Source organism: Macaca fascicularis, chromosome 2 (assembly GCF_037993035.2).
Source record: "Macaca fascicularis isolate 582-1 chromosome 2, T2T-MFA8v1.1".
NCBI classification, from domain to species: domain Eukaryota; kingdom Metazoa; phylum Chordata; class Mammalia; order Primates; family Cercopithecidae; genus Macaca; species Macaca fascicularis.
In genome coordinates this window covers 86,749,647-86,775,522 of record NC_088376.1, presented here as the reverse complement: position 1 = coordinate 86,775,522, position 25,876 = coordinate 86,749,647, and the positions used below count along the sequence as shown (strand labels likewise).

The window sequence follows — 25,876 nt, the reverse complement described above, 5'->3', positions numbered from 1 at the left end:
TACACAGAAAAAATGCTGGGTGCTCCAGATGTTTTGTTTAACTTCTCTATGTATGTTATTGTTGTTTTCTTTTCCCTTCACAGACTAGAACGTCAAACAAAGTCACGCTAAAGGTCACTTTGATGTAGAAACAGCCAAATCTCCAGGCTCTCTCCAATCGTTTTACACATTTAAAGCTTGAAATATTAAATAGGTTGAAATAAATGCTCATTTTTTAAATTTCCTAAAACACTTCAAGTACTTCAGACTAGGCTTGTCATTTGAAAAAATACGGAAGAGCAGATCTGAATAAAATTCATTTAACTTCACGGTACATCTGCCATTTGAAAACATTTTTTTTTCTTCAAAACACAGCTTAATGAATCTTTAATTTACCTTTCATTCAGTATCCACTGAGGGTCGTTAAAAGACAAAGTCTAAGTCACTGCACTTAATTATAGGCTACATATGTTATTATGTATTATTATAGAATACCATATGCCAATTATCATGGGACTTTAATAGATACTGAAAAACTACAAAACTGCACAAACATATCACTTGTACTAGAGAACTACATTTGAACAGTATCTTTGCACATAAACAATACCTTTAAAGTATTTGCATTTGAGTGTATATGCTTTATAGATTTCAAAACTAAGTATTTTAGTTAGTATAGTTGTGTCAATTGTTTCCTAATTATATCTAGATGTTGGACTACATTCCAACGTATAACCAGAAACTCTAAAATAAACAGAATTATCATTATATTTAGATATCAAAACACATTGAGATTTAACAATGTTTTATACATTTGACTTCTAGAAAGTTGAGGTAAGTAACAAGTCAAGATATGTCCATATTTATTCATGAAATATTAGTGGAGGTTGTCATTTTCCCAGTCCCACTGTTGATAGCCAACCAACTTCCCCTTTTGTTTCGTTCTTTCTGTGTTTTTCTTAGTTCTTAATGTTGTGTCCAGCCAGAAATAGTCTATATTACACATTGCTATCAGAGTTATATTTTAAAATTGAGCATATTTGGTTTTGTCTCTGCCCCTTTTAAGAACTGTCTTTAGATACCCATTCTTCTCTAGAATAAAGAAAAAAAAATAGCATGAAATACAGGGTTTGGCAGAAGCAAGACTCGACATATCTTTCACATCTCATCTAATCTTTTGTTATGACATTTTTCATTTTCATTGTTTTGAGACAGAGTCCCTGTCACCTGTCACCTGGGATGGAGTACAGTGGTACTATCTCAGCTCATTGCAACTTCCAACTCTAAGGCTCAATCTATTCTTGTGCCTCAGCTTCCCAAGTAGCTGAGATTACAGGCATGCAGCATCACACCTGGTTAATTTTTGTATCTTTAGTAGAGACAGAATTTCACCATGTTGCCCAGGCTGGTCTTAAACTCCTGGCCTCAAGTGATCCCCCTACCTCGGCCTCCCAAATTACTGGGATTAGAGGTGTGAACCATTCACTATGCCTGGCCTGTTATGACATATTTTATACACACTAGTTAGCACCTGTGTACCTACTACCCAGCTAATCAATTTATCTTATCTATTTTTAGACTTTTTTTTCTATTTTAATATCTGTATGTTCACAGTGAGTTTTTAACAGTTATCACAATTCAGATGTCAGTTGTGACACATTTTACTTGTTTGTGCATGTGTTAACTTTGTTGTTATTCTGGGACTGACTAGACAACTTTCGTCCCTCAGGTTTCGAGTTATTGAACCATTTTAGGATCATTTTAGGAAGAATGAGGAGTCCTGTTTGTTGTTGAAAACATTCCATTTGATATCTTTTGGTAAGTTCAGAAAATGGTTAGCATCAAAACTTGCAGAATCGGCATCACTGGCTTGAAGAAAGTCCCACAGACTAAAATGAAGCGTTGTTTTAATGAACATTGCATCACTATTTCATTAATAGCACAGAGGGTGACATTACATGGAGAAATGCAGGCATTAATAACTCTGAGTCAAAAAGATTTGAATGGGTCAGCCTCTGGATGAAGAATGTTTTAGAAAGAGCTTAATTTACTTTGTATTTTCCTTTTTGTATATAAACAAGAGTGATATATAACAATAAAGCAGACTGAAAGAGATCTTATAATAAGCATAAAATAAAAATTCTAAGTTTCTCTCTCTTAGAGACAAAATAATAGCATACCTTACAGTGGTGTCTTAGGTTCAGTGACAGTTTGGCAGCTTCACCACTTATATTTTGGACAAGTTGCTTAGCCACTCTGAAATTCAATTTTCTCATCTGAAAAATGGTGGTAATAATAAAACCCAGCTCATAGGGTTATTGCTAAGATTACAGGAGGTAGAACAGTACTTGGCATATATTAGTATTCAATGATGTTAACTGTCCCTGTCTCGTCCATTGCTTTATATGGAATTGCTTACATATCTCTCTAATACCTACTTTATTTTTTCATAAATATTTTTGTCTTCTTTTACTTGTCTACTCTCCTCCTCCTCCTCCTTCTCCTTCTCTGCTCTTCCTCTTCTTACTCTTCCTTTTTCTCTTATTATGAAGAATACTTAATTAACATAATAGTAGAAAGAATAATATATAAACAATTCACCCCTGGTACTCATCCCTAGCACCACTGATCATCAGTCTACTCCCATGCACATTCCCATCCACTCTCCCCTCAGACTGAAAAAAAAAAAAACAAAAAAAAAAAAAACAAAAAACAAACCCTCAGACATATCATTTTATGTATAGTTATTTCAGTATGTAATTTTAAAAGATAAAGACTATTTTTTAATATACCTATAATGTCATTATCCACCTAAAATAATTAACAGTAACTCCCTAATATAGTCAAATAACTAGGGAAGGTTCAAACCACAATTTCTTTGAATAAATAATACTTGATGTACTCCAGTTGCAAAGACTGGAAAGTTAATGTATTTATTTCAAAAAATTCAGTACCAACAATTTAAATTATTGAATAAAAGGAGGAAATACAAAACTGTAGTACCCAGAATGCTATATTTTCTTAACTTCAATGTCTTATATTTACCAGCTATTAAAAATTTGGCTTTGAGAATATTTTTGATAAATAAAGTAAATCTGAACTAAAATACCTTACATATCAACAAATATATCCTCACATGTGAATAGCTTTTGATTACCATTATGTTAGATTGCTATATCTGAGATATGCGAGTCAAAAGTTAAACACAGGTTAATAATTATTCTAAAAAATCTAATCATATCTGCTTCATCTTGTCCTTCGATGCATTTTTCTAGAAACATAATTTTTGGTACATTCATTCATTAATTTAACAGCGTCTGAGAACCTACTATGTGCTGCCAGTCACTTCTAGACATGGGGAGTAGAGCAGTGAAAAAAAGCTAAAATCCCCACCCTTATGGAACTCACTTCTAGTAGAATGAGAGAAACAAAAAACAAACAAACAGGAAAATTTAATATGTACAGTGTGTGAGATGGTGCATGGAAAGAAAATGTCTGGATAGGAAGAGGGGTGCAAATGGTAGGGGAGGGGGCTTGCAGTTTTAAATAAGTGGTGAAAGAAGTCCTAACTGAGGTTTTCTTTTTATGACTGTCATTCCATTCAAATTACTGTCTTTTATAAGGAATATATCAAACTAATAATAAAATAATGAGTATTCAGCACCACAATAACCATTAGTTTCTATTCCATTCCTCTCTTGAGTAACACTGAACACAAACACCAAAATTTAGCTGTAGGTCACGCATGTTGCAAAGGATTTAGCTGACATAAAACTGTAGAAATGATTTGAAATACATTCTTCACAATACTTCAGAAAAAATGGAAATATAATTCATGCCAGTAACAAGGTTAAAAAAATAACACTCGAACATTTTCACTTCAATTCAGACAAGTAATTGTATTAGTACAATGAGCCTAGGAACAAACCTCCTGTCTGATGTTCCAGGTAACCGTGGTAACCTCTCTTTGGAGCTATTGAATTACACTGTCTACATGACTACTTTCTACATAACTTAGGATGATGATTTAGAAGAGAAATATAGAGCTGCTCTGTATTCCCACAACTGATCTCAAAGTTGTAAGATCACCACTTTTGCAATCACTTCTTTGTTACAGGACCAAATAAAAATTTTTCGAGGCAACTCTAATAACAAACAATATAAACTTTGATCCTGTTTAACCCTTTCAGATATAAAACAAACAAATCTGATATTAGCATTGGAAAAAGAATCACTATCAAATAATGTCTCATTAATAACTGAGGACAGAAGGCAATTGTGGTATTCAATTTATACATTTGACCTAAAAATTCCTTTATGATATTTTAAAACATCACTGACTGCCAACAAATTTGTGACAAGGCTGGCACTCTCTAAACACTGAGTATGAATGGGCACAACACTTTAGGAACACACACCAAAGTTCTTAAAATGTCTATATTTATAGTTCATTTCTATAATCTAGCCTAAGAAATTAAAAGAAAATAGAACAAAATTGCATACATACAAATTTTCATTGCAATTATTCATAAAAAAGCAGAGTGACTTTTTTGCCTCTTTAAATATTTATTAACTTTTCCAATTTTCAGTAATTAACCTAGGATATAGTTATAATCAGTAGAAACAAAAGTAATTGGAGACCTCTTAACAATACATGTAACAATGAGAAGTCTAGTAGCAATGTCTGCTCGAGATGGACAAGCCACAATCCATTTTAAATTGCAAAGGTAACTCATATAATGATATAGAATAAAGAGAAGGTATAAAATTCTTGCCAAACATATTTAAAGTATGATTCTTTTCATTTTAGACTTGCTTAGATAATTTCACATGTCCTCAAATGTTCATATTCAAATATTTGGTGTCTAATTTTAAAAAAAGATGATAACTATAAAATGTTGTTATACAACTAACTTTTATTGAGAATTTACATCATGACTTTAAATCTAAATAAAACCTTCTGAAAGTGGTTATTTAATGAAACCCATTTTCAGATAAAGAAACTAAGATTTTGAAAGGTTATGTCACTTGCCTATGGCAGGATAAATATGCGAATTCAGGATACATGACTCCCCAGTTCCTAATCACAACACCAGTCTGTCCTTTTTTGTGTAAAGATTGTAGAACTCTTTCCACAGTCCCGAATGGCAACTAATGTAAAGACTCCATGGCAAACTCTAGAGCTTATTTTGATATTCTGTGTTTTACACTGTGACCATATTTTCTGAACTACAAAATGTACACATATTCTGATAAGGTCAAATATGCTTATAGGGAAAAAAGAATATGTGAATTGGAAACAATCCTAGAAAAGACAGAATATATGACTGCCACACCATACAGTTGAAAACATAGCAGTTGATATGAAAAAATACCAGAAAGTTAATACTGAAACTCTGGTGAGGACCAGACTTAAGAAGTCACTAGGGAATTAAATAACTAGTTATTTAATCTCTTTTCATGTGTTTCATTGCTCAAATTTGCCTATGATTTTTCTTTATCATCCTTTTGTTTCTGCTTCTCTCATTTTTCTTTCAAATGTTTTACAATATAATTTCCTTCAAACAAATACCCTAACCTGTTTTGCCACAAGGCATTGGTGGCTGGGTCCATTTGACCTGATAACATTCTGCAGTCAACTGATACAACTAATTAATTAGGGAAGGTACACAATCTCACACACCAAACCTTTCAAGCATGTTCAGCATGAGATAACATGTTTTAATATAACATTTTATACAGGAGTGTTACAAATGTGTTACTCTCTCCCAGAGGTATGTAAGGGTAATACCTGTAAATATATAAATATATGAACACAACTGCACACAACTGACATAACAAAAAAAGAATGACTTTCATATTAACTTATAATTTAATAGAAGCAAATGGAGACAACTTAGTAAAGTAGCCTTTGAGAATCCAATGATAAGGCTATGTTTCCAAAAATTTGTGTAAAGGAACACATGACCTATAATAGCACATATTTAAAATACCTTAGCATAGTCAGAAATAAAAACAGAGCTGAAAAATATTGTTTACACTAAAACAAGTCAGACTCGCTTTGTGGCATTAATTGGTATGTGTTATTTATTGACTGAGAACTTTAGGAGACACTCGCACTTACCTAGAAAGTGAGTCGGTGTTTGTGTGTGTTTGTGCTTGCCTCTGCAGTGCACTAACTGGCACACAAGTGACCTAAGAGGCTTCTTTCTAGTACTGTTGTAACATCAAGAGAAGCCAGCTAAGTCCTCAGTACAGGAAGCTCACCGTTTTTAGACACATCTTCAACCTACTAATAGAACATCTTCTTGGATGACATCTATTTTATAATACTGAGATTGTATATCTTCAAAAGGGTCTAGAGCAATAGGTCGACAAATTCACAAACATAGGAAAGCACAGTTACTGCAGAAATTATTCACTCACATACATAATATATGTTATACTATTAATACATATACTATGTGCTTTTATTTTTTAAATAAATATTAGTGATATATTAATACATATGTATTTACTTTAAACTGGTACTGAATTCATACCAAAGCAATTCGTTCAAAGTAATTCACCATGCTTTCTCAATCAACAAACAGTAAAAGGTCAACTAAAATAATATGTCTACTAAAAAGTATCTGCATATTTGACATGTTGGGATTCACTGCACCATAGCATAATTTTCCTTTGATGGGTAGTGACTCATTCAAACACCTTAGGCAAACAGAATGTGCTGGACTTTAGCAATTATAATAAGGTTATCAATTTTTAAAAGCCAGCCACTTTACTTCATCAATGAGCTGAAGCAATACTAGAAGATTAGGAAGGCTTATCAGTTCAAGACACTTTGAGACAAGTCCAGAAGTTATACAATTAATTTTTAATGATTTCTACATCATCTAGGAGATTCTCATTATATGCAATAAAAGCTAACCTAATAGTGTCTTAAAATTTCTTATTTCACTGAATCACCACAAGGTCTAATAATTCTGTGTTTGAATCCTAATAATACAAATTTATACTTTTGCAGAGAATTACATAAAATGTCTAAGACAGTATTTTGAAAACTGATGTATTTAAGATTTTTTAAAATACAGTTTTTGGAAATCTCTCCTCCCCCAAACAATTAAAACATAAGTGGTATATAGGGAATTTAACCAACATATAATTGCTGGCAATTTTCTTAATGGTTGATCCATTTTAGAGGAGCCCAAGCTCCCAATTGAATTTTCCATGGAAGATACCAAGTGCATACTTTTTCAAAGGTATTCTGATTGCAAATTTTCTGCGTCCCAGATGGTTATTCATTGAGTTAAAATATAACTAGACCAATGTTTACAAACGAAGACATTATAAATCTTATCTCCAGGACTATTTTCTTCATAAGTTTTCATTTTCATTTTCACTACCAGAGTTTGCTGTCTTTGATGCTAAATTTTTCACTTTATTACCAAGTGAACTTGACAGCAAGAACTAAGTTAAACTCTGAGCTCATCTTCAGTCACAGAGAACCCCAAGAGACATCCTCCCAAGTTTGGGAGAGATAACACTGAATGGAAGAATCTCCTTCTCTCTCAAAACGTTCACAAATGCCTTTCTTTTGATGTGGTCTATCACTACATTCAATGTTTTGTTTTGTTTTTATTTCTCTTGAGTCTTTGAATATTATTCATATACTTTAGAAAGTTCTGAAATTTCTTCTCTCATATTACCCTTTATTTCTATAATTTTTAAATTATTTCAAATGATGTCCAAATATAACTTTTAAAAATCATCCATTGCTGTGAGGAGTAAGAAGTGTAAAAACACATTTTTATTCTATTGTTTTACAAGCTCAACTTTCATTTTACATTCAGGGGTACATAGTTTGTTACATAGGTATATTGCATGATGCTAAGGTTTTCAGGTTCGAAAGATCCCATCACCCAGGTAGTGAACACAATACCCAAAAGGTAGTTTTTCAGCCTTTGCCCCACCTCCCTTTCCCGCCGCTGTAGTAGTTCCTAGTGTCCATCATTTCCATCTTTATGTCCAGGAGTACCCAATGTTTAGCTCCCACTTATAAATGAGGACATGTGGTATATGGTTTTCTATTCCTATGTTAATTCACTTAGGATTATGACCTCCAGCTTCATTCATGTTGTTTCAAATACTTCATTTCATTATTTTTTTAGCTGCATTGTATTTCATGGTGTATATATACCACATTTTCTTTATCCTATCTACCATTGATAGACACATGGGTGGATTCCATGTCCTTGCTATTTTGAATGGTGCTGTGATGAACATACGAGTTGCTGTGTCTTTTTGGTATAATAATGTACTTTCCTTTGGATATATACCTAGTAGAGATTGCTGGGTCAAATGGTAGTTCTGTTTTTAGTTCTATGAGACATCTCCAGAATGCTTTCCACTGTAACTAAACTAATTTACATTCCCACCAACAGTGCATAAGCATTCCTTTTTTCTCTGCAGTCCTGCAACATCTGTTATTTTTTGTCTTTTTAATAATAACCATTCTGACTAATGTGAGATGGTATCTTATTGTGGTTTTATTTTACATTTCTCTGATAATCAGTGATGTTGAGCATTTTTTTCATATGTTTGTAGGCCTCTGGTATGTCTTGTTTTGAGGAGTGTCTGTGTCCTTTGCCAACCTTTTAATGTCTATTTTTTGTTAAGTTTGCTTGTTAAGTTTCTTATGAAATCTAGATATTACTCCTGTGTTGGATGCATAGTTTGCAAATATATTCTCCCATTCTGTAGGCTGTCTGATTACTCTGCTAATAGCTTCTTTTGCTGTGCCAAAGCTCTTCAGTTTAATTAGGTCCCACTAGTCAATTTTTGTTTTTGTTGAAATTGCTTTTGAGAACCTAGTCATAAATTCTTTTCCAAGGCCCATGTCCAGAATGGTGTTTCCTATGTTTTCTTCTAGGATTTTTATAGTTTGAGGTCTTATATTTAACTCTTTAAGCGATCCATTTTACCAGGTAAGAAAACTCAGCATATCTCTATCTTGATCAAAAATAGGAATCCACAACCTTCTTTTAGCAAACTGAGGATTTAGTATTGAGTGCTTAGGCAATTAACTTTAAAAATCAAAAGGGAAATAATTAGATAGGCCTTGACATTTACAAAGATTTACAGGATCCCTCCAAATTTCCTTTTAATTTATTGATTCTTGGTTAAATGACAACATGGGTACCAGGAAAGCTGTTGTCTCTGTTGTGGGCAAATACTAGAGTGCCTACATGTGTGTTCACAAGAGACATCTCATTTGTTTTTGGATGATTGCAGCCAGATACTGAAAAGCCTGACAAGGTCTTGGATAGGGGCAAGCATTAAGGATAATCCAGAGTGAATATTCTTCCTTCCTGTCAGTTTAAACTCTAAATGCAAGAGTTTGTTTTTTGAACAAGAATTTATTAACAATATCTTCAGGAAAAGCACCCAAACTAACCAAGAAACAATCCCATCTCACCATAAGTCATTCAGGGTAAAAGGGCAGTCATATAACAGCCACAAGGGTTTTCCCTCTTTTACAGTTATAAGCACTTTTGGTTGTTTCTGCTGCTGAAAAAGCAGGTACTGAGCATCTACTTTGTTGCAGTCTCAGTGCAAGGTGCTGGATAGAGCACTGAAGAGACAGTCCCTGCCCTCATGGAACTTCCAGTTTGGTATGCAATTTATTTAAGCAACTACATACAGCATTACATGATAGTGTTACGGAGGTCCAGCAGCACTCGAGAAAGCTGCCCAACCCAGGCTTGGAGGGTTAGGAAAGAATCCTCAGAGAAGGTGACAGGTAATCTAACTATTTCTGTCCTCATAGTGAGTGCAATGTCATTTTCTGTTTGTGGTTACTATAATTTGTGTCTTTCCCTGAAATGTGGATATCCTCTCATCAACCTCTCCTTTCACACACCTAGTCCTGGACAGTGGTGGAATAGTCATCCTGTTTCAGTGATTGCAGGGTGGCTACATTTCAGGATTTCCACTTGTTCTCTGAAGTGCAGTGAATACAGACACTGAAGGGGCTAACTGGTTGAATCTCAATGTGCATTCTGTTACACTGGTCCCTGTTATATATCCGTTCACTTGTACCTGGAGCTTGATAGCAATAAGAATAGAGCAAATACCATTATGTGAGAGGGTCTCTGACCTTCTTAATTCAATTCTCTATTTCTCTCTTGCTCACAGCTACATGGAAACTTACATACCTAAATTCAAAATCAGCTTTCAATTCACTCTACATTATTGATAAAAGGGCTAGGTTTTTCTCTGGTTCAGTGAAAACGGTTTTTAACGGTGCAGTTTCCTGAATGTGCTTTTAAAGCTCATAGTGACTTCTGACTCTCTGTCTTTTTTTTTTCTCGATGACCTTTGACAAGGATTGCAGCCAGCTGCAAAGGAAGAGCTTACCATATGTTGAAAACGGTATTCTGACATCTGCTCTAACATTCCTTGTTTCAAACATAAACATGTGTCTAAAATGACTTGAATTACACAGGCTTGGTTCTCTTCACTGGTGACAGGGATGGGACTGCTAGGAAATCATCCATTTAAACTGGGATCACTGTACCTTGTATGTCTTTTGACATGGTTTAACAAGATCATTAATTCTGGTTATAACTATCTAATAAAGACTATCCCCTTGCAAACTCTATGTAGAATCAGCTCATTTTGTTTTTTACTCTGAAAGAATCTAATAACAGGCATTAACAGTTTTAGAGCAAGGTTACAAAGCTCTGCAGCATACTAAAATAAGTATCATTTGTTTTCCCAGTGATTTATAGTAAGACTTCAGCAAGGGAGTCTTGATAACAATAGAAACACTAGGTTGTTAAGCATCTCCTACCTGTGGGTCCATCACGCAGCACAGTGCCCACGTAAGTAAATTACATAAAGTCTCAATAGTAATGTCCCGTCCAGGATTCAAACTCAGCTCTGACGTCAAAGGCAATTGAATTTCCAGGTCTCCTAGCTGCCTTCATAGTGACTCTTCCTTCTTTTTAAATGTTGGTTAGAAGATTTACAATTTTCTTCTCATATTTTACTCTGATATATTATTAACATATTTAATTGTTGAAAATGAATTTTTAAATCAATAAGTGATTAGATGAAGTACTTTTCAAACTAAGTATTATTAAATCATATCTTAAGGTAACAAAAAAAGCTTCCTTCTACTTAAAGCCAAGCCGATTTAGTTGGAGTTTTACCAACAGCTCCACCAGGAAGGATTTCTATGCAGAGAGTTTTCATTGGCCCCTCCAGATCAGCTCCACCCTTCTTCAGGCTGCTTTGTTCCCAGAGAAGCTAATAAGTATGAGCTAATTAGATCACTTGAGCTAATGAGATCACTTGAGCTAATAAGATCACTTTCTCTCTGGCTGCTAGTTGGATTTGGCCAACGAAGGGGGGCAAGAGTTGGAGATAACTGGTCAGGAGGAGAGTGAGGTCAGAGTGTGTGTTCCCCAAGCTTCCTCCCTGATAAGTCACAGCAAGTTGACCCTGTCCCTTACTCAAGGCCACAGCTACTCCAGCAATGTCTTCTACCTCTCTCCTTTCAGACTGTTGCATCTGCCACTTCCCCTTTAGGGAGAGGGCAGTCAAGGCTCCCTGGTTGCTAGCCCTGAGGCACTTTGCCTAAACTTGCCTACATCTTTACTCCACTTGAGTATACGATCTGCTTCCTGACTGATACAATCCCAAATAAGTAACATATCCTGGACTTGGACCTTAGAGAAATGAGCATCATCACTTGATTTCTTAAGAAACTACATTGTTTGAACCTGTTGTCTTGGTGGTTTTGTTGTTGTTTTTTTCTTCTTTTCCCCAAGATTCATCTATTTTCTTCATGGCAAATCTCTATCCTAACCCAAACAATATCACCATCTTCACAATACAACTTCATAAACTGATTTGCTTTTGATTCCTGCCTCTAAAGAGAGCCTATGTAAGATCTAGACGACAGGTTGAAGAGACCTAGAATAAATTCCTGGGATGGACCTGGTTCCCGGGTATACAGGATTTCTGAACTTCACATTGCTTTACCCATCACGGAATTTTGACTATTAAGTGACAGCTGAATTATTGCAATGTCACAGAATAACTCAGCAGGATTTAGGATTATGAAAATATTTGTATCACTTATTAGTTAAATAGTATTTAAAAATTAAACTTCTGATTTGATAAATATGAATGTAGTTGCCTAATATATAATCTTAATGTGATTTGATAAATATGAATGTAGTTGCCTAAAAGATAAAATCTTCTGATTTGATAAATATGAATGTAGTTGCCTAAAAGATAATCTTAAAGTGCTATTTTAAACTGCTAAAAAGCTTGAGAAACAAATCCTTCAAAAAACAGACTGGGCCGGGTTCAATGGTTCATGCCTGTCATCTCAGCACTGTAGGAGGCAGAGGCAGGAGCACTGGTTTAGCCCAAGAGTTTGAGACTAGCCTGGGGAATGTAGGGAGATCCATCTCTATAAAAAATAAAAGTGAAAAAAAAAATAATGGGGGCATAGTGGTATATTCCTGTGGCCTCAACCACTGGAGAGGCTAAGGCAAGAGGATTGCTTGGGCCCAGAAGGTAGAGGCTGCAGTGAGCTGTGATCACAATACTGCATTCCAGTCTGGGTGACAGAACAAGACTGTATCTCAAAAACAGGCTGTTTATTTTTATTTTACTCTGCCTCCTAAAGTGTTGAGATTACAGGCATTAACCATTGCACCCGGCCCAGTCTATTTTTTGAAGTATTTGTTCCTCAAGCTTTTTAGCAGTTAACAATAACGCTTAAATATTATCTATATTAGGCAGCTACATTCATATTTATCAAATCAGTTGTTTAATTTTTAAATGCTTTTTAATTAATAAGTGATACAAATATTTTCATAATCCTAAATCCTGCTGAGTTACTCTGTGACATTGCAATAATTCAGCTGTCACTTAAAGGTGAACAGACTGTTTACCTTTGCATTATAATTATTTTATCTCCTTTTCCTGAACTTCTACCTACCAGTTGACTTTCTCAAAACTGTATACTTATATTGTTTTCACAAACAAAAAACATAGGCAGCTCCATTTTACAAAAATATGCGTAGAAAAAATATGTTAAGTATGAAATACATTTTTATCACAGAGTTTCCAAGTAAAAAATTTCTTTATTAAATAAACCAAAGTTTCTTCAGCTCTTTCTCCACAGATATACTTACAAGTGAAATAGGAAGGGGAGTTTAATATATTGAAATTCAAGCATGGTTTCCCTGGCGGCCTATGAGCACTTTCATCTCTCTCTTGAAAAGAGAGTCTGTGAGAGCTTGCTAAATACAAGTTAGGGTTTGTTTTCTTTCCGCGTGTCTTTGGATTTTCACAAACCAAAACAGATTAAAACATATATATGATAGTTAAATGGTTCTTGCTAAATGATTGGTTAAGATTAAGTTTATAAAATCAAATGAAAAAATTAGCCCCGTTATAGTTAGAGACAAATGGATCAATAGCATTTTCTTGACCTAAATAATATAAGTGCATTTATAGTTCAATGATAGTAGTAATTCCTAACCACCACTTTGGAAGAAATAGCTGGGGATTTCCAATGTCATTCACAGTTGGAAAAACAACCACACACATAGCCAAACTTCCTGCCCTACAAACAGGATGGAGAGGCACTGATAACAATCATTATTACAAGTTAAGTGGTGTCACAAGCCCAAGTTCAAATTTATCTTCGCAGCATCTAGCAAAGAACTAGCTGAGCCAACAATCTCCAAAAACAAGTTTACCGTAGAATGAGGAAAATATCAAGGCCTGTGACCTTGAGTTTTTTTCTCTATCAATAATCCTGTCAGGATGGCAAAAGTACATTGTTTAACCAAAATAAGCTCCTGCAGTTTTCCTTCAAGATTAAGTTGCTGTCTCTATTACCTCACCCAAATAATAATGCTAAATTAGAAAAGATTCAAAGCACTAGACATTTATCCTCTCTTCATTCAACGTTAACACATCATCTCCTTCCACTGTTCTAACAGTAATTAAATGGGTTTTGTTCATGTTAAATAGAAGAAAATAAAGACTCCTTTCCCCCCTTTTCTTTCTTAAACTTACCAAGAAACTTCTGAGCTTCCCTTGCACCTGTGATCCAGTTTTCCTGCTACCATAATGTATGAGTTCCAGTTGTGGTTAAATACCATCTGTTTTAATCCAGTTGGAGACTTCTATATTTACCCAAGTGCATCTATATATCTCCTTTAATGCAAGGCTTTCATTGGTACAACTTAGGAATGGCTAATACAGGCAAAATTACATGGGCACAAGCTCATGGGTTTACTACAATATACAATTTTGTGGTGTATAAAACTATATATATTTGTGCAAGTGAGCAGGTGAAACTAAATAACTGATTTTATTCCTTATATTTGGAAAATGAATGGAAGACAAGAGAAATAATCTAAGTTTCCTAAGACTGAGGAAAGGAATATCTAAAGTTTAGATATTTTTTATTCAAATTTGGGCACTGCTATATCCTTCTTTCCACTTACATTCTCCCTCCCCATCCATGGAACAGTCTAGAGTACTTGTTTTCTTTTGCCATCGCCTTAGCCAGCCCTAGCAGAAGGCTATAAAGTTGTACATTGGAAGTGTCTGTGAATGAAGACTGTAAACAGGAAAACATACAGCACATGTAACAGCAACAGATGTAATAAACATAATATTTCCGTTTAAAATTCCAGTGCAGATTTATTTTCTCTTACTTTATTTTCACTGAATAATAAAACCAGCTGATCAGATTTCTGCTTATAACATGCTTTCCTTGCTGCTTAAAATTATTATTGACTTGTGAAAGACCATTAGCTTTTTCATCTGCACATGAACTAATTCCAATTTATTTAGGCTTTTCTCATTGGTAATATTTTCTGGCATTTTAATGAGGTTGTTGCCCTGCTCTACTCTTAAATACCTCCTATTCCAATTTTTTTAAGAAAAGAAAGAAAAATGGATGACTGCATTACTATGTCTTTATATAATTTCCAAAATATTATGCCTTTTTGAAGATTTTTTTTTTTTTTTTTGATATGGAGTTTCGCTCTTCTTGCCCAGGCTGAAGCGCAATGGCGCGATCTCGGCTCACTGCAACCTCCACCTCCCGGGTTCAAGCCATTCTCCTGCCTCAGCCTCCTGAGTAGCTGGGATTACAGGCATGTGCCATCATGCCTGGCTAATCTTGTATTTTTAGTAGAGACGGGGTTTCTCCATGTTGGTCAGGCTGGTCTCGAACTCCTGACCTCAGGTGATCCACCCTCCTTGGCCTCCCAAAGTGCTGAGATTACAGGTGTGAGCCACTGCTCCCAGTCTGAAGAATTTCTTTATAAACTCACAATCAGCTTGTGGTCCACCCTGAGTCCCAGATCTTGTCCTACTATGTATAACTTGTAGCTAACACAGTGAAATAGCTAATATAGTATGGCTATTAGTTTCAATGCCCAGATATTAAAGATCATTTTGAGTTATATTTGTAAAGTTACTTGTATAAATATTAACAATGTTCAATATTAATAATTAAACACAACATACTATTCATACAATTAAGATTAATTTTAAAGAGCTATCCATACCAAAGGCATTAATTGAAAATATTTAAAACAATGCCTATCCATCAAATGTAGCACTTGCCATTTGTGGAATATTTGACAGATTGCTCACACTCTATAACCTTTTTTATAAGTGAAGTCTATAAACAGAAATCACATCACAGCACTTTAGGAACATGTGGATGAAATTCTATTTGTATTTACGAACTTTTCTTCCTTTCTTTCTCCACAGATATGTTTATAAGTGAAATAGGAAGGGGAGTTTTATATATTGAAATCCAAGTATGATTTCCCTGGCAGCCTATGAGCACTTTCATCTTTCTCTTGAAAAGAGAGTCTGTGAGAGCTTGCTAAATACAGTTGGGGTTTGTTTTCTTTCTGCGTGTCTTTGGGTTTTAACAAACCGAAACTAGCTTTTTTTCCCCTCTCTTAGCAGGGGCGCCCATAATTTGCGCTCTTTCATTTTGCTGCTACCCAACTCTCAGATATAACTGACATCATGGGTTTCAGAGACCTGAAAAGCCCTGCTGGCCTCCACGTGCTCAATAATTACCTGGCAGACAAGAGCTACATCGAGGGTTATGTGCCATCATAAGCAGATGTGGCAGTATTGGAAGCAGTCACTGGCCCGTTGCCTGTGAACTTGTGTCTTGCCCTGTGTTGGTATAGTCACGTCAAGTCTCATGAAAAGAAAAGGCCAGCCTGCCAGGAGTGAAGAAACCTTTGGGCAAATATGCTCCTGCTAATGTTGAAGACACTACAGGAAGCGGAGCTACAAGTAGTAAAGATGATGATATATTGATCTCCTTGGCTCTGATAAGGAGGATGAAAGTGAAGCAGCAAAGAGGCTAATGGAAGAATGGCTTGCCCAGAATGAATCAAAGAAAGCCCAAAAATGTCCACTTGTTGCCATTTTCAATTGTGCTAGATGTGAAACAGTGGGATGATGTGGCAGATATGGCAAAGCTAGAGGAATGTGTTAGAAGCATTCAAACAAACGGCTTAGTCTAGGGCTCCTCTAAACTAGTTATGATGGCAAATGGAATTTAAATACTTCAAATCCAGTGAAGATGATAAAGTTGGAACAGATACACTGGAGGAGCAGGTCACTGCTTTTGAGGATTCTGTGTAGTCCATGGATATGGCTGCTTTCCATAAGACCTAAAATTCACCCCAGATCATTGCACTTAAAATAAAAACTTGAAAGAAAATAATACATAAACACAGCTCAAAGTCTCCTGTTCACATCTGTAAATAGCAAGAAAACAATTATTTAGAGATAATACAATATTTCACTTCCTTTGAAAAATTTGCAGGAAAAAGAGATGAAAAAAATATGTTTAAAGAAAAAATAAAGAAATATGTACATACAGAAACAGGTAAAATAGCTTTAAAAAGAACTGACTTCACACAAAGTGTCATTATTTTATTTAAAGGTTAATAACAATATTTCTTGGGCCAAGCATTTTCAATACACCACCAGAAGAAACCCATTATAAAGCAATGTCCCTGACAACTCCTTCTAAATTCACTATGAGGATTATACGAAGATTCGTCATATTCTTTTTCAGTTAAGACTAGCAGGTAGGAGGAAAAAGCAAAACTGAGCGATCTACTATTCACTCCTTTCTTCTTTTCACCAACGCCAGGATTAGGTTTAGACAGCCCAAAGAAACAGCACAGATCCTAATATTAAGGATACTGCTGAAAGGTGACACTCTAGCTGCCATAGAGAAAATAGTTTAACAACCTGGGTAGACTCAGAAAGCCTTTCCTTAGACCTCACTTACCGTAATTCCACCTCTTTTCTAAAAATGAGCTTACAAGCTTTCATACAGATGTCTTGCTCCCACAGACACAGAGCGTCTGCATGTGCTTTTTCTCTTTTCAGAAGGTTCTGTCTGCCTCCCTCTACCAAGTGTTGATTAGGCATCCCCCAACTTATCATTCCTCCATATTCAGCAGATTTGGCCCCTCAATTATGACATCTCATGGATGTAGGTATGTTTACTTATTGTTTCATTATACTTTGTTTTCATGATTCTTAGATGAATAACTGCCTCCCTCAGTAGAATGGAGACTTACTCATTGCCTGTACTGAGTTACTAATATATTCATAGAATTGAGCCCAGGGCCTAGCTGAGGGTGAATAACCAATAAATATTTGACACATGAATAAATTAAATGACTTAATCAGTAGACAGATGAATACTTAATCAACCAAAAGGTACTAGAATTGATTGACACCTATGGGTGATGGTTCGTCTCTGGATTTAGAAAACTCCAGGTTTCCACATTTTGCCTAATGAAGTTTTTCCCTTTCCTTCAAACTAACGATGGTTAGATAATGTTTACTCAACAGTAACCAAACCATTCAGCTGAGAAGCATTTTTATCATAGTAGAATTTTACCAAATTGCCATTGAAAAAGAAACCATTGCTTTAGGCCGGGCGCGGTGGCTCACGCCTGTAATCCCAGCACTTTGGGAGGCCGAGGCGGGCGGATCATGAGGTCAGGAGATCGAGACCATCCTGGCTAACACGGTGAAACCCCGTCTCTACTAAAAATGCAAAAAAATTAGCCAGGCGAGGCGGCGGGCGCCTGTAGTCCCAGCTACTCGGGAGGCTGAGGCAGGAGAATGGCGTGAACCCGGGAGGCGGAGCTTGCAGTGAGCCGAGATCGCGCCATTGCACTCCAGCCTGGGCGACTAAGCAAGACTCTGTCTCAAAAAAAAAAAAGAAGAAAAAAAAAAAAAAAAAAGAAACCATTGTTTTATTTAAATCAAATATGTCTAGAGGGCTAACACTTATTAGTAATCTGTTCTCAGAGAACTTAATTAATTGGACGCATTTAATTATGACACATAGAGTAATTTCAGTATGGGTTTGGAATGTACTCTACAAACACTATTGACTATCTCTGACAAGAAAGCCTGAATGCCAGACACGATGGCCCAGGGGTTAGAGGATTCTCAAACAATGTAGCAGCCACAGCTGCGAATTCAGTGTGGGATAACTCAGTATCTCAATTAACTACGGAAAGTCCCCTTTAAAGTGAAGTCATTGATCACTTGGATTTTAACAGCCAACGATCTGGATTCCTTTTCTCATATTGAGTATAAGCGGGAATCTTAGTGACCTTGACATCTGAATGCATGGAGTCATGGATTTGTTACACAGCCACCTAAGGCTCTCACTGCCTGAATCCAGCTGACAGCCTAATTAAACAGCAAGAGTTCCTGGAGGGGAATGTTAATGAGTCTACTTGGCAGCCAACAGTCTGTTCCCCAGATGGTGCAGGGGTTATAAATTGTCAATAGGGTAAGAGTAGTGAAGGAAGTTGAGGAAAATACAGAAAGACTCCTACATCACTGTAACTTTCTAAGATGCTAGGTCCATGATGAAGATATTTGGAGACATGGCAACCGGGGTGAGGGTAGAAAAGTAGTAGCACATCTATTTATCTTGAACTCTAAGAATACATCAAGAATTGCTTTGGCTTTTCAAATGGACACCACCCTGTGGTGTCTGGGTAAACTGAATGGTTATTTCAGGCACGTTTGTCAGGTTGATAGTGACTGAAAAGAATGGTAATGTGATTAAAGCCCTACTATGTTTGTAGCTGGTATTTATTATTTTTCTGTCTATTTTTTCCCTTATAAATAGAATCTAGAGTATGAGAGCTCTCTGCTAATTCAGTTATTATCGAATGAGTAACATCTTGACAAGAAACAGTCTCCTGTGACCTTCAAGTCGTGTGCTCCCTATACAAAGTAGTCAGTGTGAAACAACTTACATGATCTACAATTAGAAATGGAAATGCCTCTTTTGCTTTCATTAGGCTTCCTCCTTAAATGTTCAGTTGGTTCTTAATTAAGCTTTGGAGCCAAATGGATATGGGAAAGCCACAGTCACGTTTTACCTTCACTGTACTTCAGAACTCAATCCCAAGTACCATTTGTGGCAACCAGACCCTAGAGTGACTCCCAAGAATTTTCACTACCTAAAGTCCACACCTTTGTAAATCCCTTCTCCATGAGTGTAATTAGCTTCTAAATAACAGAATATGACAAAGGATGTTGCTCCCATGGTTAGATTATGTTATGTAAACCTCTGTCTTAGCTGACTGGATTGAGAGACTCTTCTGCTGACCTTGAAGAAGAAAGTTGCTATGATACTGACTGCCAGGGGAGAGGTTATGGAACAGGGGACTACCTGTGACCTCTAGGAGCTGAGAGGCTCAGTTCTATGACCAAAAGAAACTGAATTCTGCCAATAACCACCTCCACAGGTCTGTGAGCTCTAGAGAGAAATGTGACCTGGCCAAACTTGAATGCTGTCTTGTGAAACCCTGGGTTTCAGGACAGGAGATCTCTCAAAGCTATGCCTTGACTCCTGACCCATGGAAACTGACATAATAAATGGGTATTGTTTAACCCACTAAGTTTATGTTCATTTGTTATGCAGCAATAGAAAACTAATACGTCATGGAAGAATTACCCATATTTGGCTGTAAGTGTAAATGAAAAGAATCTTCAAATCTTAAGGTTGGATGGGACCATATGCATCATCTATGAAAATTTCCCATCCTCAATCTACAGGACCCAGTAAATTGTTATGCCATTTCTTATTGAGCAGAAAGAGGAGTTTACATCACTAGTTTTTAAGAAATACTTTTATACTGACGCAATATCTGTCTTCCTCACTAATGCTAGCTTTATTAACCCATACTAAGTATATTTTCTTCTTCAAATATGTGTGCAGCTCTTGTGCCTCTACTAAACTTTCTTCTTCTCCAAGTAAACAACCCTGGTTTTTTTTAGCTCTTCAATACATGACATATTCTCAACACAACTCACATTCTGCTGACATGGTTTTGAAGCTACATTAACTCTTAGTTCACTCAGAACTGAAGATAACACTCTCAATTAGATGTGGTCATAATAAAACATAATGGCAATATTAATTCATTTCACCTAAGTTGATATTATTTCTATAACCATAGTCTGTTACATCTAAAAAAAAAAAAAAAAAAAAAAAAAAACTTTACCTTTATAGTATGGTAATTCCTCACTTAATATCGTCAATAGGGTTTCAGAAACTGTGACTTTAAGCAAAACGTTTAATGAAACTAGTTTTCCCATGAATGAATTGATAAAAACAATAGCCCCACAGTATATTTCTGGTCAGAAAACATCATCAAACTTCGAAATGAAGACCCAAAACACTTCCAATATTAAACATTAAAATAAATGTGAACATTAAATGTATTTTTAAACATGGCAAAACATCGTCTCTACTAAAAATACAAAAATTAGCTAGGCATGGCGGTGCACACAGTGTGTATCTGTGCTGTATATGCTACCCACCTCTTACTCATCAATATCATCTGTTCTGATACTAAAACATCAAGATCTTCATGGCTTGATGATCCAGGATTACCTGAAGCAGATAATCAGGTGATCCTGGCTGATCCTAGGAAAAAAACAATACCCATTTATTATGTCAGTATCCCAGCTACTCAGAAGGCTGAGCAGGAGAATTGTTTGAACCCAGGAGATGGAGGTTGCAGTGAGCCGAGATCGCGCCATTGCACTCCAGCCTAGGCAACAAGAGTGAAACTCCATCTCAAAAATATAAATAAATAAATAAAATAAAATAAATAAAGATTATTAAATCAAGTAAGACAATTATTTACCCAATTAGTCCAGCTCAGTATCACGGGTTGCCAGAGACTATCCTGGCAGTTGGGTCACAAGGTGGAAACCACCACTGGACAGGATGCCACTTCATTCCAGGGCGCATTCACACACACACCCATGCTCACTTAGACTGGGACCATGTATACACACCAATTACCCTAACATGCACATCTTTGGAATTTGGGAGGTAATCAGAGTCCCTGGAGAAAACCCATGCAGACATGGAAAAAAATATGCAAACTCCACACAGAGAGTGGCCCCAGCTAGGAATTATTTATTTTTGTCATCAGCATTATAACAAAATAATATTGAACAAAACAACATTTGAGGACTTGTATTTAATTGCGGGCCATATTACAGATTAATCAACACCCTTTCTCAACCACTTTCTCTCTTGTCTTCCTCTATTATAGAATCCAGAAAGCTTAATGCTTGATTTTTCTGGCTCTCTTGCAGCTATGGGAGGTTATGTGACAGAATTCTCATTAATGAGGTATAGAGAGAAGTCAGCTAGGGATCAATCCCCCTTTTTTATTAAAGGATAAAATCTCATCAGGAAGAAAATTCTGTTATTTCTTTCCCTCTGGAATGTGGACAAAACCCTTGGAGGTTTAAGAGCTCTCTTGTGGCCATGGTGCTACAATCTCAAACAGAGAGCATACAAAGGATGGAGTCCTGATGATAGCATTGGCTAGCCAGACTACTTTACACTATGGACATCCTGGCTTAGAAAAGTTGCCTCTATTTTTTAGGCCTCTATACCCAGGTTTTCTGTTACAAAAACCCTCCCTTATCTCCGATTTTACTTTCTATAGTTTCAGTTATCTACAGTCAGGTCAAATGTTATCTAAACATATACATTTCAAATAGCACACCATTCTGAAAAGCATGATGAAATTTTTATGTGTCCCACTCCACCTTACCCAGGGTGTGAATAATCCCTTAGTCTAGTGTATCCGTGCTGTATATGCTACCCACCTCTTAGTCATCAATATCATCTGTTCCTATACTAAAACATCAAGATCTTCATGGCTTGATGAGCCAGGATTACCTGAAGCAGATAATCAGGTGATCCTGGCTGATCCTAGGATAAAAACAGTATCTGTAGGGTTGAGAACTATTCAAGGTTTAAGGCATCCACTGGGGGAGGGCCCTTGGGATGTATCCCCATGGATAAAGGGAGACTACTGTATTTGCAGCTGAATACAACCCTAACTTATACTGTTATTTTTCTAATAGAGAAAATAAAGCTTAAGAAACTAAGTGATTTGTCTAAAGCATCATATCTAGTAAAAGAATAAAAAACTCCCTATGTATATCTTCTTTTGAGAAATGTCTGTTCATATCCTTTGCCCACTTTTTGATGGGGCTGTTTGTTTTTTTCTTGTAAATTTGTTTGAGTTCTTTGTAGGTTCTGGATATTAGCCCTTTGTCAGATGAGTAGATTGCAAAAATTTTCTCCCATTCTGTAGGTTGCCTGTTCACTCTGATGGTAGTTTCTTTTGCTGTGCAGAAGCTCTTTAGTTTAATGAGATCCCACTTGTCAATTTTGGCTTTTGTTGCCATTGCTTTTGGTGTTTTAGACATGAAGTCTTTGCCCATGCCTGTGTCCTGAATGGTATTACCTAGGTTTTCCTCTAGGGTTTTTATGGTATTAGGTCTAACCAACAGACACATGAAAAAATGCTCATCATCACTGGCCATCAGAGAAAGGCAAGTCAAAACCACAATGAGATACCATCTCATACCAGTTAGAATGGCAATCATTAAAAAGTCAGGAAACAACAGGTGCTGGAGAGGATGTGGAGAAATAGGAACACTTTTACACTGTTGGTGGGATTGTAAACTAGTTCAACCATTATGGAAAACAGTGTGGCGATTCCTCAAGGATCTAGAACTAGATGTACCATATGACCCAGCCATCCCATTACTGGGTACATACCCAAAGGATTACAAATCATGCTGCTATAAAGACACATGCACACGTATATTTATTGCGGCACTATTCACAATAGCAAAGACTTGGAATCAACCCAAATGTCCATCAGTGACAGACTGGATTAAGAAAATGTGGCACATATACACCATGGAATACTATGCAGCCATAAAAAAGGATGAGTTTGTATCCTTTGTAGGGACATGGATGTAGCTGGAAACCATCATTCTTAGCAAACTATCACAAGAACAGAAAACCAAACACCGCATGTTCTCACTCATAGGTGGGAACTGAAAATGAGATCACTTGGACTCGGGAAGGGGAACATCACACACTGGGGCCTATCATGGGGAGGGGGGAGGGGGGACGGATTGCATTGGGGGTTATACCTGATGTAAATGACGAGTTGATGGGTGCTGACGAGTTGATGGGTGCAGGACACCAACATGGCACAAGTATAGATATGTAACAAACCTGCGCGTTGTGCACATGCACCCTAGAACTTAAAGTATAATAATAATAATAAATTAAAAAAAAAAAAAACTCCCTATGCAGCTTTCAGGCCACCATATGGTTGTGTGATTTCACCTAATGCAGCCACTCCCAGTGTGTATCATGAATGCTCCATTTCAAATATATTAAAAAGAGAACCTTAATGTTGCAGTTGCCAAAGAACTGATTAAGAAATCCATGTTCTGAAACCTAAAAGTGTCCACATATTAAAGTAAAACAATACTTAGCTGTAAATATATTTTAAGATATTCATTGAAAAACTCAATTCTGATCATAAAATTCAATCCTATAAATAAACCAAATGATATATAAATGGTTCCTGAGAAATGCTACTTCAAGTCTAACCAAAACAATCATCTCCTTTCCTCTTTCCATTAAATTGCTTACTTTGACTTCACCATAAAAAAAAAAAATGGTTTTAGAAATTAAATCTCTACTTTCAATGATGACTTCAAATGAACAAACAATTTCAAGTTGCCACAGCAAGCACACTGGAAACATATTATCTCACTGTCATCACAAAACAAGAAAAAAAGGCTTTGGGGGCCTTTCTCAACATTTTTGAAAATGCAGTAGAAAAAAATAACAATTTTTGCTTTTTTCTACATAGCCATTTTCTCCCTTTCTTCCTTTCCACAATGGGTATAAACTTGCCAATTTGATTTTAACCCTAAAAGACATTTTCCTGGCAGATAATCCCTAGTTTGAACAAAAATCATTTACCTGACACTCTTTGTCATTTTAGGGGAAAAAAACCCACACACAGTGTATAGATGAAGTGAAATAAAAAATGTAGCTTTCAATTATTTTTTATTTCCAACTTATCAAAAAGCTACAGAAATTAAAGTACAAATCCCACTACCAAAGACATAGTAAAAGGTTGGAAGAATATTCTAAAGGTCACATTATCTTAATGAAGTGCCACTTCCTGACAACATGGCTATGAAATTGGAGTAATATACTCCATTTAGTGGGAAATGCTCTGTGAAATCCATGCCCTCTGCACCCTAAACAAAGACATTGGTAATTTTCTTAAAAGGTCACACAAAAATGTGTTATTTAAAACTAGGCATTTGCCAGTTGTGAATATATGAAAGGTGAATATCAGATGCAGGAATTCAGATAGTTTTTTTTTTTATAAAATGCCAGAGTTTTTCACATATGTTTTAATAATATAAAATTGTGTCAGCTAATTTTATTCTTTGATCTGTATCAGTTTATCAAAATACTAAAGGAAAAATTAATCTGATGAGTCTAGTAAAATTTCATCTAAAACCATCTGACTCACTAAAACTTGAGAGTGAGTTTGGGTACATTTACAAAGCTTGTGCTACACTTGTCTTATTTTAGCATTTTATTGGGTAAGTTGTAATGTTTCTATGTGTGTTACAACTAACTTTTAAAATACATAGTATTATTGGAAAGTGATTTCTCAATATCAGAAAATCCCCTAGTGTAATATCTGTCATTTACGTGTACTATAGATAAATGCTTGAAGAATAAAATTATTACAGACCTGTCAACCAGAGAAGAAATTTAAAAATTTTACATATCAAAGTCCATGATTAAAAAAACACATTGTCACCCTGCTATGGGAAATACATGTATTTTGTCATTTTTCACAAAGTTCATTTAGCCAGAAAGATCAAATAATGACAATTCAATGCGAATGTTAACTTTAGGGGGACTCCAAAACAATTGTTACCCCTCCAGTTATATGACAAGGACAGAATGTTTGTATCTCTCTAAAATTCAAATGTTGAAATTCAAACCCCCAATGTGATGATGGTATTAGAACGCGGGGTCCTATGGGACATGATTGGATCATGACAGTGGAGCCCTTGCGAATGGGATTAGTGCTCTTATAAAAGAGACTCTGTAGCGTTCCCTCACCCCTTCTACCATATGAGGACACAGTAGGAAGATGGCCATCTATGAAACAGGAATCAGGCCCTCACCAGACACCGAATCTTCCGGCACTTTGATCTTGGATTTCTCAGTGTTCAGAACTGCGAAACATAAATTTCTGTTGTTTATGTGATACCCACTCTATGGTATTGTGTCATAGTAGCCTAAACAGACTAAGGCGGACTTCTAGGCTGGTGGCTTTCACTATGTTTGTGGGGATGATGGTTTTCAGACATATCACAGAGCTGG

The 25,876-nt window shown here is 36.0% G+C and overlaps 1 protein-coding gene and 1 pseudogene across 8 annotated transcripts in view; one reads left to right on the top strand and one right to left on the bottom strand.

The window, feature by feature from the left end:
• The window catches only part of NAALADL2 (N-acetylated alpha-linked acidic dipeptidase like 2), a 1,467,871-nt gene that overhangs the window by 769,852 nt on the left and 672,143 nt on the right, over positions 1-25,876 (bottom strand). The window lies entirely within an intron of this gene.
• Positions 15,953-16,734, top strand: LOC102144993 (elongation factor 1-beta pseudogene; annotated as a pseudogene).